Below are 16,791 nucleotides of genomic sequence, written 5' to 3'. Positions count from 1 at the left end.
TTTTGAAAAGTACAGGATTGTTGCTGATGTAAATGTACGTGATAGTCACTTAGGAACAATACTGAAAAGAACACTGTGTGGGTCTGGGTCATTGTTGAAGGGGGAGCATCATGTTTTCCATGTTCTCACCCAACTGTGTTCTAATCCAGACATGTGGAACTGCACAGATAACTCTTGCTAGTAGAAAGGTCAGGACAATAGCATCTCCAAACTAGATGTTGACCTGCCACTGTGCATAATAAAGTGCCAGTTGTTGGGTTTCTCTAGGATGTAAATCCAAGAAGGTGATATTTATGGGACTGTGGGGTATAGCTGTCGTTGTATGAGTGCTATGAAATCAGTGTTGGATCAGAAGCCAGAAATTTCTTGAATAGAAGCCGCGGCTGTAGCAGTAGTTCTCTACTCTCTATTGCGTCCTTCTTGACCGGCACGTTCAAGTAGATCTTTCTGCATTGAGTAAATGTTCTATTTCTGTGCTGTCCAATACAGTAGCTACTAGCCACAGGTGACTGTTGAGCACTTGAAATTTGGCCAGTGGGATTGAAGAAATTAATTTTTAATTTTATTTAATTATAATTAATTTATGTTTAAATGGTTATATATGGCTGGTAGCTACTGTATTGGACAGCACCATTTAGATTATGGATTTGTGCAAACCAAGCTATAATGTTTAAAATGTAAAAGAATGGACCATATTGACCTGTGTATTTACATTGAAGTGGGGAGATTCTTTTGTGTTAATACATCAGAATAACATAATTCAATCTAACTTCTGCTTCACTTTAAGAGATAAAATTCTTCCTAAACAATATAATGTTATTGGGCTTAAAATAACAGATACTTACTGTCTTATAGTTCTAGAGGCTAGAAGTCCAAAATCAATGTGTCAGCAGGGTTGGTTCCTTCTGCAGGCAGTGAGGGAGAATCTAGCCTCTCTCTCCTAGCTTCTCGTGGTTACTGATAGTGCTAGGCATTCCTTGGCTCAAATAACATAATGTTTTTTAAACCACTGTAGTGTGGGCATTTCTTAGAGATGAATGCCTGTTCACATGAAAATAAGGAGATGTGGAATGGGCATTTCTGTTTTTATAGGAATGGCTGTGTTTAGCATGCAACAGACAATAAAACTAGCTTCCAACTGTTAAATATAGATTGTAACATAATTTTTTCTTGGTAAGTTTGCTTTTTGAATTCATAGGTCCCTTATCTTAGAGTCACATTCTCATAGCTTTTTGATTGATAGCAAAATATTTGGTTTCTCCTCGTTCTTAAAAATTTTAACAGTCTCGGGCTTCCCTGGTGGCACAGTGGTTGGGAGTCCGCCTGCCGATGCAGGGGACTCAGGTTCGTGCCCCGGTTCCGGAAGATCCCACATGCCGCGGAGTGGCTGGGCCGTGAGCCATGGCCGCTGAGCCTGCACGTCCGGAGCCTGTGCTCCGCAACAGGAGAGGCCACAACGGTGAGAGGCCCGCGTACCGCAAAAAAAAAAAAAAAAAAATTTAACAGTCTCTTTTTTGACAGCTTGTCATTGCCTTTACCAAGTGTCAATCTGTCCCATCTTTACCAGAATAATTCCACCACCATTTAAAACTGGTATAAGAAATTATGTTGGTTTTAGTCCACTTCCAGCTTCCTAACCAGGTCTCTAGTTTTGAGTTTTCCATATGCCAGTGTGTATTATTTGAGACAAGACGATTGAATGTAGTAGCTAGAGAACTGACCTTTTTGCTCTTGAAACTTTACTTTGCATTTGATCAATGAAGATATTGGATTTTAGGTTTATACAAGTAAAAAAGAACAATTTGTGACCCATTCTGACTCTGTGCCAAGTTAGTAATTGCCACACCCTCTTTCAAGCTTTCTTTATTGAAAGAAAAAAAGGCAGAAAAGCACTAGAAGTCAAAGATCTAGCTGCAGAGGAGGTCAAAACTGAGAGGGTGCTGGAAATGCATTGTGTAGTATTTTTTTTTAACATCTTTATTGGGGTATAATTGCTTTACAATGGTATGTTAGTTTCTGCTTTATAACAAAGTGAATCAGCTATACGTATACATATATCCCCATATCCCCTCCCTCTTGCATCTCCCTCCCACCCTCCCTATCCCACCCCTGTAGGTAGTCACAAAGCACTGAGCTGATCTCCCTGTGATATGTGGCTGCTTCCCACTAGCTATCTATTTTACATTCGGTAGTGTATATATGTCCATGCCACTCTCTCACTTCATCCTAGCTTACCCTTCCCCCTCCCCGTGTCCTCAAGTCCATTCTCTACATTTACATCTTTATTCCTGTCCTGCCTCTAGGTTCATCAGAACCATTTTTTATTTTTTAGATTCCATATATATGTGTTAGCAAACAGTATTTGTTTTTCTCTTTCTGACTTCACTCTGTATGACAGACTCTAGGTCCATCCACCTCACTACAAATAACTCAATTTCGTTTCTTTTTATGGCTGAGTAATATTCCATTGTATATATGTGCCCCATCTTCTTTATCCATTCAACTGTCGATGGACACTTAGGTTGCTTCCATGTCCTGGCTATTGTAAATAGAGCTGCAATGAACATTTTGGTACATGACTCTTTTTGAATTATGGTTTTCTCAGGGTATATTCCCCATAGTGGGATTGCCGGGTTGTATGGTAGTTCTATTTTTAGATTTTTAAGGAACCTGCATACTGTTCTCCATAGTGGCTGTATCAATTTACATTCCCCCCAACAGTGCAAGAGGGTTCCCTTTTCTCCACACCCTCCCCAGCATTTATTGTTTGTAGATTTTTTTGATGATGGCCATTCTGACTGGTGTGAGGTGATACCTCATGTGCAACATTTAATTAAAGTTCAAGTCAAAGAAATTTGTTTTGGCCAAATGGTAGGTATCCATGTAGGGTATCTATACAGGTATCCCTCTGTAGAGGCAGCTGATGAGTGGAAATTCCTGGTGTTTGGAGTGAGACATTCCTGGCTTAGAATCCTGGTCCTGCTACTCCTAGCTGTGTGACCTCAGGCAAATTTCCTAAGCCCTTTGAGCCTCAGTTTCTCCATTTGTAAAACAAAGGTAAAAGTGCCCACTTTGCAAGGTTAATAGGATAATGTGTGCAATATGCTTGGGGCTTGGTTGGCACTTAATAAATGGTAGTTATTATTAATCCTGCCTAACCCAGGGCTGTATTATTATAAAAGTGCTACCCCATCACTCTATTGTTTTGTTTCTTTAGTTTTTAAATTTATTATTATTTTTTGGCTGTGCTGAACAACATGTGGGATCTTAATTCCCTGACTAGGAATTGAACCCACAACCCCTGCAGTGGAAGCCCAGAGTCTTAACCACTGGACCACCAGGGAAGTCCTCACTCTCCTGTTTTCCTTTTCAGTTTTACCTTAGTGGAACCTGGTGTTTTCAGAACAAGGGTGGGCAAGCAGTATCTCTTTAATATTAGTATTGTAGAAACATGTGTTTCAGGAATTTCCAGTAGACCTTGCTATTTTCTTTCAAGTCATATCAGTTGCATCTTCCCAAGCACAGGCCTGTAGCAAAAATATAATTCATTAACTTCCATGAAAACCTCTTCCTGGGAACTCTATTAAAGAAGAAAAAGAACCATTGATTTTCTAGGACTTTCTTTATAAGGGAGACTAAAATGTCCTTGTAAGCTCCTTGAAGGTAGGGAGGTGATGAACACATCTTGAATGTCCCTTTGTGCCCTGAATCTAGCAGCCACTTTGTACATGCTTGTTAAATTGAATCAGATGGACATGTTCATGTAAACTTTTTGCTGTAATTGAACTATCATGTTGAGTTTATGGAAATCAGTGTGGTGACAAATAGCCTCTTATTTTTTTATGTTTCATTACATGTGTCGTATAATTTTGCCAAAAACATAAAATTATACACATATACATTCTTCCTTGCTAAACCTTCTTTTTTGTAGTCTCAATAACTTGTATGTGAAATGTACATTTACAGTAGTAATCTGGTATCACAAATAGGAAGTGAAGGATAAATACTATAGGTAGTATTAAATAAATTCTACAAATGAGTTTTCCTTCCTTAATTTAGATATACAATGATAAGGGCATTGATATTGGTCAAATTCCATTTCAGTGGTTCCAGTAAAGCACCAGTGCTGCCAAACTTTGGCTGATGGTTTTGTAATGGTGTCTTGTTGAGCCAGTGTTAGTGAACTAACAGTTCTGTGACAGTCAGCACAACTAGTGCTCAGTTCAGTCCTTACTGATGACAAAGCTGTATAACTCCTGACTGTAGTATACACACAGCAGGTGTGTAGGGAAGAAAGCCATCAGCCAGTCCATAGTGGAGCAATGCCCTGACTATGATTAAAATAAAAATATAGATAGTATTTTTAACCTAAGTTGTGTTTGATAAAAAGAGATGCGATGAAAGACTTAGGACCACATCTTTATATATTATCCATTTTGTTGAAAATTATGATATCATGTGTCACATTATAGGTTGAAAAATGTAACTGCTCCTTATTTGTATGAAGAAAGAATATTTCTTTTTTGTTTGTTTGTTTGTTTTTGCGGTATGCGGGCCTCTCACTGTTGTGGCCTCTCCCGTTGCGGAGCAAAGGCTCCGGATGTGCAGGCTCAGCGGCCATGGCTCACAGGCCCAGCCGCTCCACGGCATGTGGGATCTTCCCAGACCAGGGCACGAACCTGCGTCCCCTGCATCGGCAGGTGGACTCTCAACCACTGCGCCACCAGGGAAGCCCAAAAGAATATTTCTTTTCAATTGTTAGGTACCTTGCGTTCCTTTTGACACTTACTCGATACAATGAGATCTTGCTGCAATATTTGGACAGCCTTCAAAGTAACTGAAATACTGTATATCTCAGTTGACTTCTCACTGTGCTAGACCATAAGCACATAATGGATATTTAATGGGTCCAAAGACTTTGGAGTCTTTTGAAACAGAAAGTAAAGGGATTTCTAAACACTAAATCCTCCATTGAAGACTGCCTGTTTCTAGTCTATCTTCACTGAAATAGAACAATAGTAATTGTAACTCATACGGTAGATATTTATAAAGTACTTTCTAGTCGCTAAAAAGTGCTAGATCGTCCTGCCTTCTGAAGCTAATTATTATATGTGAAGTAATAAGTTAGCATTTGGGTAACTGATTTTCTGCCTATTAATCTAATCATAATTGTTATGTTTTGTTTTTTAAAATAATTGCTCTCTTACCATCAACTAGAATGTATGTTACTCCCACTTATCCTTTCACCAAATAACAGAAAATCTAAGCCAGTGTAGAAACAAGGAAGTTAGAGACTTTCAATCCTTTTTTACCTTGTTTCTCTTTGTTCTCTCTAGGTGCATATTTGAAATCCAAATGATAGATTTTAGAAGTAGAATGGAACTTAGAGATCATCTAGTTCACTCACCTTTGTTTCATAGTGGCCTAAAGAGATCATATGATTTTCAGAAAATCATACAGCTAACTAGTGGCAGACCAGGGGCTTGTAGATTATAGATTCTGGACCCTTGGAGAATCTTCTCATAGCTGTTTACATTGACCTAAGTATCACCCCATTCCGTATGTGACTCTCCAGTGTTTAGGCATTTGAAGCCCTCTTTTTAGCAGGGTCCTTCCTTGAACAAGTAAATTGTCTAATTCCCCAATTTTACACATGTGGAAACTGACACTTAAAGAAGTTGTAATTTGTCCAAGGTCACACAGCTTTTTAGTAGCATAACCAGGACAAGAACCTTGGTGTCCTGACTTTTACCTAGTGCACAGCTCTTTCTGTTGGGTGGCCATCTGTCCAGGTCCCATTCACAGTTTACCCTATATTTGCATATAAGTGACATCTATAACCAAAAGAAGTCTTACTGATAATTGTAGCCTTGGAAATCAAACCCTGCAGCTTAAGAAAAGAATCATTATAACATGGGCATATGCTCAGGAATCAATTTTTATCTTTGCTACAGGTAACAATAATATACTGGGACAATCTGCTTAGTGTTGTATATGCCCTATGATGTAACCCTAGGTATTAATCGCAGGTCTGCAGTCTTTAAACTGGATACTTTATTTACAGGGTTGTTGACAGATGTCCTTGGGCAAAGGTGATAAGAAATAGAAAATTCTGTTATTATTCAAGGTCCTAAATCAGTGCCCCTGAAGGAAAAATAAAATAAGAAGGAAGTACCTTAAAGAGGATATTACTTTTTTCTCTCTTTTAAAACCAACACAACTTAATTTGGGGAATTTGGAAAATATAGAAAAGCATAATGAAGAAAGTGAAAATCACTAATAACTCTCCCACCCAGTGATAATCATGGTTATTTTGATATATTTCTTTCTGGTCTTTATGTGTTTATAAACGTATATATAGGATCCTCATGATTCATTTTATAAAGTTTCATATTTTTAATTGCATTGTAAGAATATTTCTGTCATTTTGTGAGTGTAAACACCACTTTTTAATGTAGGTATTCCACAATTTATTTAATCAATTCCCTGTTGTTGACTACATGTTCTTTCCAGTTTTTCACTATTTAAAAAACACATCATTGTATTAAATAGGAAAATTTAAAAGCCTAGTCAGAGGGAGTGTCTGGTGGGGCAACAGAATTAAGTGGAATGTTGATTTGCAGAGTTTGTTTTGTTCTGTTTTTCTTTTAGTTTTTAAAAATTGCTCCATAACAAGGAAAATCACATTCTTTACTTTCTGTACACCTGAACATTCTCATCTTGTTTGTTATATGTGCTTGTTTTCATTTAGTTGTTGATGATTGAAAGTGAGGAATTGGAAGGGCAATTTGTCCAAAGCTGGCTCGCTCAGCCTGGGTGCATTTATCTACCTTAAAGGATTATTGTGAAGATGAAATGACCTAATACATAAAAAGTGCATGGACAATGCCATCTACATGCTATATGCTCAAGTAATGTTAACTGTTATTTGTTTACTATTTGCTATACACTTTGGAAAACAGTGACTCACAGATAGGTGTTTGAGGGGATGATATAGGATTCTCTGACCTTGGTTTGGTCTTATTCAGTTGTTTTACTGATTATTAATTGATGACTTCTCAGATGATTGTTTCTTCCACTGTGCTTCTATAGTATTTTATTTCATACATTTGTCCTCATATTAATTTTCTCGTATATATCTTTTTGGCTTATTTCTGATGGGAAGATTTTAAGGATATTGATGAAATGGAAAATACTTTTAAATGGATGATGAAGGTGATGAAGGGTCTAGAAGTCATTTCTTATTGCGGGGGAGTGTTTAGTCCAGAAAACAAAACATAATGAAGGATTATACTATTAAAGTTAGATTAGGCTTCTGCATAACTCTAGAATGTATAATTTGGATTTATGAGTAAGAGTTGCAAAGTGGTTTAGCATAAGGAAGGGCTTGTAAACAATTAGAGGAATTCAACAAGAAAAAAATAATTATTCCTTGTCACAAGAGACATTCTCAGAAACGCTAGGAAGGAGTTTGAAGACCTATTAGGGCAAGGCATCATCCTAGTTGTCCTGGAGATAACGAAGATGGTTAAGTTCCTCAAGAAAGAAAAATGTTCTCACAAGGAAAAAAGTGTTCTCATCATGAGAAAAAAAAATGCTTACTATGAGGTGATGGTTGTTAACTAAACTTATTGTGGCAATCATTTTATGATATATACATATATCAAATCATTATGTTGTACACCTTAAACTAATACAGTGTTACCTGTCAACTGTACCTCAATAAAATGGGAGAAAAAAGGAAAGAAAAATGTAACATAATAGAGCATGATAAGGGGGATAGAGAGACTATTGTCAGTAGAGATCAGAAGAGTTTACTGCTGTCTCTGGGCATTAGGGAACATGATGAAGGACATGACTTTCGAGCTGGTTTTTGAAAGAGAGAAAGATTGGAGCATGAGAGGAGATGGGGTATAAGGAAGGGTGTCAGCTTCTCCAGCATGAATTCCCCACTCATGGTGTTTAATGAAGTCAGCACTTTTTTAGTTAAAACAGATTGCGTGCTTGTATCCATATATTGCTAAATTATTATGTGCCTCTCACTCTTTTTTACACTTCCCTCCCCTCATTTGCATTTATATGCTATTTTATTCCCACCCAAAATGTCAGTGAGATTAAGAACATTGAATTAATTGAGCTCACATTCACACAACTTAACCTCAAGGTCAAAATCACGCCTCATCAGGTAATCAGCCAAAACAAAGGACCAAATAACTGAAGACATGATCACTCCAGTAAGGATATTGTGAAAATCGAGATTAGTCTTCAATAATTTTCTCGAGCTTTATCTAAGAGCAAGTGGGCTTATTAAACTTTTTGCTCAGCACAAGTGGTCTGGAGTTCTGAAAAAGTTTGAAAATTACTTTTAAAGGGTGCGTGGCCACCTGCTATGCCCTTGGGGTGTTTACTGAAGTCACCAAGGTTAAAAGACCTTGGCCATGATACTTTTTGCAAAAAAATGTTTATTTGGCCCTTTTATTAGCTTCAGACTGTCCTGACCTCCTTTAATGAGTGACCTCAGCTCTGTAACACCCAGCACAGCTCTCTCAATTTTCCCCTTATAAGAGGAAATAATAAAAGGATGAGGCTGGTAGTGAGTACACCAATTAGGAGATTTTCACTCCTCAAGGTGTCGAATATATTTTTTCTACTTATATAAAATATATGGAAAACTTCTGCATAGTGTTCTCTCGTTGCTGGGCCTGCTGGAAATGCTGCCACTTATTAACGCCAAGAAGAGGACCTTAGAAAAAAACATCCCAGGTCTTTTCCTTGACAATTTTTTTTTATCCCCCAAATTGAGCCAACGTGCCTGGTAATGAAACTTGAAGGATGGCAGACCTACTGTAGTGTGCAGCATCTTTTTATTCAATGGACCAAGGTGAAGTGGTCAGTGATGGTTTCCCTTGTGCTGCATCAGTGGCCTCACCTACGTCCTCTGCAGTACAGAGTTGGCAGCTATGCTTGGTGGCCTTTGTTTCTAACTCTGGATGAAAGTCAGAGAGGACTTAAAATTGGCATTGCATTCTCAGAGAACTGAAGGCAGTATTGATGAACATGAAATCCCTTTTGGTCATTTAAAAACATTTGTGATTTTTACTTTCTGTAACACATTTTATAATAACTTTTCAAGACATTTTCTTTCATTAAATGCATGTAAAATATATGCCTATTATCAAAAGGTCTAAAGCCTGGGACTTCCCTGGTGGCACAGTGGTTAAGACTCCATGCTCCCAAAGCAGGGGGCCAGGGTTCGATCCCTGGTCAGGGAACTAGATCCCACATGCATGCCACAACTAAGAGTTCATATGCCACAACTAAGGAGCCTGTGAGCCGCAACTAAGGAGCACACCTGCTGCAACTAAGACCCAGTGCAACCAAATTTAAAAAAAAAAAGTCTAAAGCCCAATTGTTTAAAACACAGATCGATTGAACTTGGAGGTGGTGGATGAAGAGATAATTTGCTCCACTAACTTTTATATAAAACTTCGAAGTTATTAGAGGAAGGGGAAAAGTCTCTTAATTCTGATTCATTTCATAGTCAGTTTACTTAAAGAACAACTTTCTTGAAGTTTTGAGTTATTAAATTTACAAGGTGTAAAAATGTCTATTATTATATTTTTGTAGTTAAATTTTAATATAATTCTTATAGCTTATACGAAGTGTGTTCTTCATTGGGTAGATTCACAAAAATGTTTCTATCTTATTTTCTACTTTCTAATATTTTCTTTTTTTTTGGCCACACCGTGCAGCTTGCGGGATCTTAATTCCCCAACCAGGGATTGGACCCACGCCCTCAGCAGTGAAGGTGCAGGGTCCTAACCACTGGACCGCCAGGGAATTCCCCTTATTTTCTACTTTCTATTTCTAAAGTCTGAACACTGAATCACTTTCTACCACTCATGTTGTTAGAGCACTGGTCCTTTATGACTACTTCTGTAAGAATGAGCACATCTTCTTTTTCCCCCTTGGGTCAATGGCCCTTCTTGAGCTTGAACCCCACCTTTAAGGGTGTGGACTTTTGGTGTGTCAGCCAGGGCAGCAGAGGTGTTTTGTCAGTGAGTAGCCTGTCTAACAGCTAACAAGACGGTAAATTTACCTTGTTCCTTCTAGACATCTTTCATAGATCTAATATACCGGGGGAAAAAAAGGTGTTTCGCTAAACAGGGTAGGAGTATATGTGATGGAACTGTGCCTCCTCCGAGCCGCTGATTCTCTCAGGCTGATTCTGTTGTATTCCTCTTTGCTTTGGATCTGAGACATGGCTGCAGTCATAAGTAATCTATTCAGTTTAGGAGTGAGAGATTCTAAATTAGCATTTTTATTCTTTTGGAAAAGATAAATTGCTCAAGAAGTTAGTGATAAAACAAACTGGTGCTTTAACATTTATTTTAGCTAAATAATTCTTTACTGTTGTTAATTAAGAATGTGTTGCATTTCATAGTACATGGATTTTGCCTCTTAAGTCCTATAAATGTAATACCTAAATAATTCCCCCAGAAGCCCTCTTACCCTGAACCTTCCCATTCTACTTACTCTCCACCCACTCACTTTGGTAGTGGCCCCCCATTTGCCACAGTGGCCTCCTCTCTTCTGATAACTCCTGCCCTCAAGAAGGACCTAAGACTAGGATAATCATATAATTTATCAAGATTGATAAATCAGAGTTTTAAATAATTATTCTAGGACAAGAGGTATCAACTGACACTGTCCAGGAACTTACTGTCACCCTGTGGGATCATGCACAATAAGATCTACGTACTTGATAATACATTTCAAACGTACCTCTCAGTGAGCTCTTTGCATTTTAATAGAGCTCAAATCTTTAAGTTAAAAAAAAAAGCATGCTAATGATGGATTTTCAGATATCATTTTCTAGGTAAGGAGACTATTAGAGTCAAAGAATAAGTAGAAAAGCCCTAAAATATAGTTCAGTGAATTACTCTGCCTAAATTTGAGGCTGGCTTTATTGACTCATTAGTAGTTGTCTCAATCCTTATCTTCAAAATAAGAAAAATAAGTTGTATTGTCATCAATAATAGGATGAATAAATTAATTGTATATATTGCCTTTTTGGGAGGGGGGAATCCACAAAAAAATTAGTCATTTTGTAGTTAAAAATATTTGTTAATTTAGTAAAGCATATATACTATATTTAGTAATTGAACCTTTCCTCTGAAATGACAAACATAAAAATTACGTGTTTGGTGAATTTTATGTGTCCAGTAGCTACTTCCTTTTGCTTTGTTATCCTGTATTTTTATCCTAAGATTGCTCCTTGTATTTCAGCATTTAAGAAGGAGATGGCAGTATTGAGCCTTGGCTCTCACTTGACACTATCTGAAGGAGTTTAAAATTCTTCATAAGAAGTATCACTTTAGCTAAATTCAGTTTCATCTCTTGGGATTTCATTTTCTACCCTCACTCCGCTTTGTAATTCCATATGGAGAATGAAAGAGTGCTCTAATATATGTTATATTAGATCTGTCATACAAAGATACTATCAAATTACTTATTCTCATTTCTGCACATCTAAGAACGCTGATTTATGGGACACATAGAAATAACCCTCTTCCGAAATAAAATGAGGGCCAGCTCTTAAGTGCAAAAATATGTTTACAATGTGCCTGTTTTCCTAAGGCTTTGACAGGAAGAATTAACTTTACATTTCCAAAACACAAAACCTTTGCTGAGCCATGTCTTATGGTAAATAAACTGCTCTCTGCGAATAAATTTTTCTTTTCTTTAGGGCAGTAGGCTACTGCTAAGAAAATGACTTTTTCCAGGGCTGATGCCCTGAAAAAAAAGTTTAGATGATGAGAGGAATTATTTACTTAGTCTCCATTCACATCCACTGTTTTGCCTGCATTCCAAGTTTCAAAAGGATGATTCATATACCTTTTAGCTCTATGTTGAAAAATAAAATGAGTAACAGTGCCCTTTGTCAATACCAAAAGCAATTTAACAGTGCATTTTTAGGTTATAAACTTTGAGAAAGATAGAATGCTACCATGTAAAGTTGTAATATGTTGTTTTTAAAAGTGTAAGCCAATATTAGCAAACTAAGCTGCCATGTCAAACGATATGAAACAGCCGTTGGAATGGCACCCAATACTACAAGTTATATTTTGAAAAGCTGTCCTACCATGCTTAAAATATGTAAAAGCAATATTTTAACACGTGAGATTATGTGGGTTTCTTTGAAATCTGGGCAATTAAACCACATGCAAAAAGATGTGTAATTGTTTAGTTTGATTATCATTGATAGTGGGATTTTCTTTTGTGCCTTAATTTTTATATGTTTAAAATTATTGTTGAAATGTTACGTGACGAATAATTTATGGATTTAACTAAGACAGCAAGCCTATTTGGTTTCCATTATAAGTGAAGGACCCAACAACAACATCTTCATTTCATATTGTTCCGATAAATTTAATGACATTATTATTTTTTTGAACCAAAAGGAAATTTCTTCTCAGCTGGATTCTTTCACTGTAGGTTTTAATCGCAAACTTTGAAAATGAGAACATAGCTATTATTTTTTATTAAAAGGATATGTTCTGGTTAGTTTGGAAAGGTCTGCTTAGTAAAGGCTTCCAATAGCATGTCTAAGGACTTAAAATGTAATGCTGAAGTTAGAGGATATAACATATGCCTTTGGTACCAGTGTGTCTTGTGTGTTTTAAGATGCACACACGGCCAATGCACAGGCCTGGTAAGAAAGGTTATACCACTCTCAGAACTCCAATTAAGAGTAGCCTACTGGGCTTCCCTGGTGGCGCAGTGGTTGAGAGTCCGCCTACCGACGCAGCGGACACGGGTTCGTGCCCCGGTCTGGGAAGATCCCACATGCCGTGGAGCGGCTAGGCCCATGAGCCATGGCCGCTGGGCCTGCGCGTCCGGAGCCTGTGCTCCACAGTGGGAGAGGCCACAACAGTGAGAGGCCCACGTACCGCCAAAAAAAAAAAAAGGAGTAGCCTACTTGCAGATTCATTACTTTGGGTGGGACAAAGGTATATACATTCAGTACCAAGCCCATCCTGTGAGGTGGGTAGAAGTGAGAGATTGTATATTGTGTGCCATGATGCTTGAAACACAGTGTCTTATGCATAACATGTGTTCGCTTAATATATTCTGGCTGATTTAAATATTTTGACTATCCTTGCTCAATAATTTCAAGTCTGTTTTTAAAAAAACAGCTCATCCTTTAAAAAATCATTTTGAACTTTCTTAGCCTTCGTGTTAGAGTAGGATTGTTTTTCTGGACAAGTTCTATTTTAAATAAATAAGTCTATGATGTGAATTTCTTTAAAATATATTTCTACTACATGTATTTTTGTATTTTATTTTATTTTTTTGGCCACACTGCATGGCTTGGGGGAACCTTAGTTCCCGTGACCAGGGATTGAACCCGGGCCCTCAGCAGTGAGAGCACGGAGTCCTAACTACTGGACCACCAGGGAATTCCCTTTATATTTTCATTCTTAATGTAGTTGTTAAGTAGAAGAAACACTTGAAATAGTTAAATATTTTAGTTGAAGTGCTGAATAGTTAGAATCATAGTATCTGAAGCATTCATTGGTTTTTACCTCAATTAGAATGTGCTTTACACTTGCTAGATATGATATCTTATGCTGGTATAGAATGAAGCAATTCACTGGACATGATGTTTCAGTCATGCTTTAGTTGTCTCACCAGTATTTTAACCTTTTAGATATCTTTGAGGCTGAATGCTGTTATCAGCAGAATTCCCTTAACTTTTCTCAGCAACCTGAATAGGTGCAATGTCAAAGTTAAATACACTCTCCTAACCCTAGATGGATTTCTAGGAGGAACAAGTGTTAGGAAAATGCTGGGCACTAGAATTGTTAGTGTTTCTACATAAAGTGAAGAAGCCCTGAGGAGAGCCTTTCAGTACTTTGGAGTTATGTAGTAATGCGGTGAAGAAATTGGTGCGTGTTCTCCCTTTCCCACCAGTCCTTCCTGTGTTTTCTACGCAGGGGCAGGCCTTATATTCTTTTGCTAGTGATGTGTGATCCTTATTAAAAAAATCCTCTTGATGTTTATTCATTCAAATGTTCATCAGACTCTTCCATAAACTAGTGATACAGAGGAGGAGAACTAAAAATGGCCCTGTCCTGTTTTCAATACTCTGTAGCATCAATTCTTGGCAAACTTCAGTGGGGCCTTGGCAGTGCTGCCCTCCCCGACGTGTGCTTCATTATGGTGTGTAAAGAGCCACCTCTCTTAGCCAGGCTTGTCAGGATATAGCCCAAGGGAGAAGACGCCAGAGAGTCTAGGATACTTGTTCTTAAAGAAACTCCTTGATTGAGTGGTCAGGGTACATATATTAGCCAAAGGCTTGATGATATGCTGGTATCTGGCCATCCCGCATTTGGAGCAGGATATTATTCTGGATAGAAACGTCATTATTTCAATCTCTTTGGAGCCAGAACAATTGTTATCTTCAGCTGAAGTGCCTATTGTGTCTAGATATGTACCCAAAAAAACTCACTTGACATAATTTTACCAGAATACCATAGAAACTTGATTTGAATACAAAAGAGAAAGCATCAAGATTCAGCTTTTCTGAAAAACAAAAGTGGAAACCAGCAATACCCTCCTTGCCCCAATAAAATGACATTCTGTTTAAGTTGTCCCACACTTCCTCACATCTACTTCCTTCCATGTGCTGCTAATTAGAATGAAGCTCTGCGATATACTGATAATGTGAAATTAAACAGATTGTTTACTCACTCTTAAAAATAGCATGTTTTATTAGAACAACCTCAGAGGGCCATTAAAGAAAATGATTTAAGTATTGCGCAGCAACAAATAATAGTGTCTAGTAAAATTGGATTTTTTTAACCTTCTAATATACTTGGTCTGTTTAGAAAACAAATACATTTAATTGTTTCCATCTCTTAAATATGTCTAGTGAGTTCAGTTTTTAGTTGCTGTACAAATAAATTGGTCCTAGTTGCATTGCTTTCTTTTAAACATCATTTCAAATTAGGGCTTAATGTGGTTTGAGCATTTTGCCAGAACAGTCATCCTACTTTTGTCTGAGGGTGGTTGATTACATCTATCTTTTCCCGCTTACAAATGCCAATATATTTAGAGGAATGCAAACCCAATCCTGAGACCATTTGTCATCACACGTTGATTGTAACTCTATGTTTTATTATCGTACATAGGAGGAAAAGCAAACAATAAAGAGTCTGAGGAAAAATGGAATGTCAAGACATGCTAAACATTTTTATTATATCACCATGTTCAACCTATTTTTCTCTACCACTTTTAATGCTTAATTACCTGGATTATTAAAAAATATATAAATACCTTCTCATGTTGGACTCAAAAATAGCTTTCATATATCTTAGTAGCAAATATTCAAGCAGGTATAAAATATATTGAATGGAAGAGAGAAGTTTAGCATTATTATTTCAAAGCAAAAGTTTCAGTAATTATATATGGTATTCTCCAAGTAATTAAAGAAAAGGCTCTGAGGAAAGAAGGCAATGTCAGCGATAAAATAACATATAATTGGTTTTGTGCCTGCATATATTCTGGGTGTTGTGTCTGTATTTGCCCAGTTTGTGTACACTCTCTATCACTCTCTATTTTATTGTCACGAGGAATGAAATTAACGAATTAAGAGACTAGAAATATTTAGTCAGTTCCACCCAAAATCCATCCCTCAAAACAAAATGGAAAGGTAGAGATGTTTGTGTGATAGGAAAAAAAAGGTGTATTTTTAAGCTCCATGTAATAGGAAACTAGTAGACAGCCATAGTGAACATAGGAGCATGGTGAATGATTTCAGCCTCCTGCTGAAAGTTCTTTTGGTCTGTTGAAATCTGAACCTAGCTGAAGTGTCTATGGAAACCCTCAGAGTCACTTTATGAAGCTTTCTTAGTGTGACTTGACACTGTAGGAACTGAGCTAAGTTAAGACTCCCTGGTGATTTTAGCCCTCATAACATCGAGGCAGAGCTGCTTATTGGGTGTTGTCTCTGCATCTATCCCTATATTTTTGTTTCCATTTTTTAATCATAGTAAGGTAGAAGGAACTTATGTTATTTAGAATATAATCTAAGATGCCGTAATAAAGAGATCTTAAAATACAGAGACTCAAAAAAGGAAGAAGGCATACAGGAGTTTCTGTTCCGTAAGGTCAAGGAATATAGGTTACTTCTATTTTTCCCTGATTTCCCTAGAGTATGATCCCCTTCTGCATAGTAAAAGCTGGATTACCAGCACTATGTCTTCATCCCAGCCTGAAATGGTGGTGGTGTGGTCATAAGTAAGGAGGAGAAGCAACTTCCTTAATAAAGATATGACCTGAAATTGCTTACATCACTTTCTTTAACATCCCATTGGCTGGAACTTAGTCATATGGCCACTCCTAGCTGCAAAGGATTCTGGGAAGTGTAGTTAGGAATAGGCAATTATGTGTTCAGCTAAAAGTAAGTGGTAATGGTGGGGTTTTCTATTACCAAAAGGAAAGAAGAGTGGAATGAGTATTGGAGTGGTCTCTGCCAGAATGGTCTCTAACAGTTGTGATCTTCACTAATTCAAATTCTTGATTTTCTTTATTTCTCTTCCCTTTACTCTCCTTTCTCCCTCTTTATTCTTACTCTTCTTTGCTTATTGCTTCCTTTCCCTTATTTTATACTGTAGTAACGACAATGCTAATATTCAGCGTAAATAGCTAATGTTCATCAGTGGCCTGTGCTGTGTAGGAAGTAGATAGAAAAAGAAAGAAACAAAAGAGCGAAAGTGAGAGAGA

At 37.4% G+C, this 16,791-nt stretch overlaps 1 protein-coding gene across 1 annotated transcript in view; it reads left to right on the top strand.

The window, feature by feature from the left end:
• SLC25A21 (solute carrier family 25 member 21) overlaps positions 1–16,791 on the top strand; it is a 529,502-nt gene that overhangs the window by 47,000 nt on the left and 465,711 nt on the right. The window lies entirely within an intron of this gene.

Source organism: Globicephala melas, chromosome 2 (assembly GCF_963455315.2).
Source record: "Globicephala melas chromosome 2, mGloMel1.2, whole genome shotgun sequence".
NCBI lineage: Eukaryota > Metazoa > Chordata > Mammalia > Artiodactyla > Delphinidae > Globicephala > Globicephala melas.
Note: the sequence above shows the minus strand (reverse complement) of the source record. Positions and strands in the feature narration are given on the sequence as shown.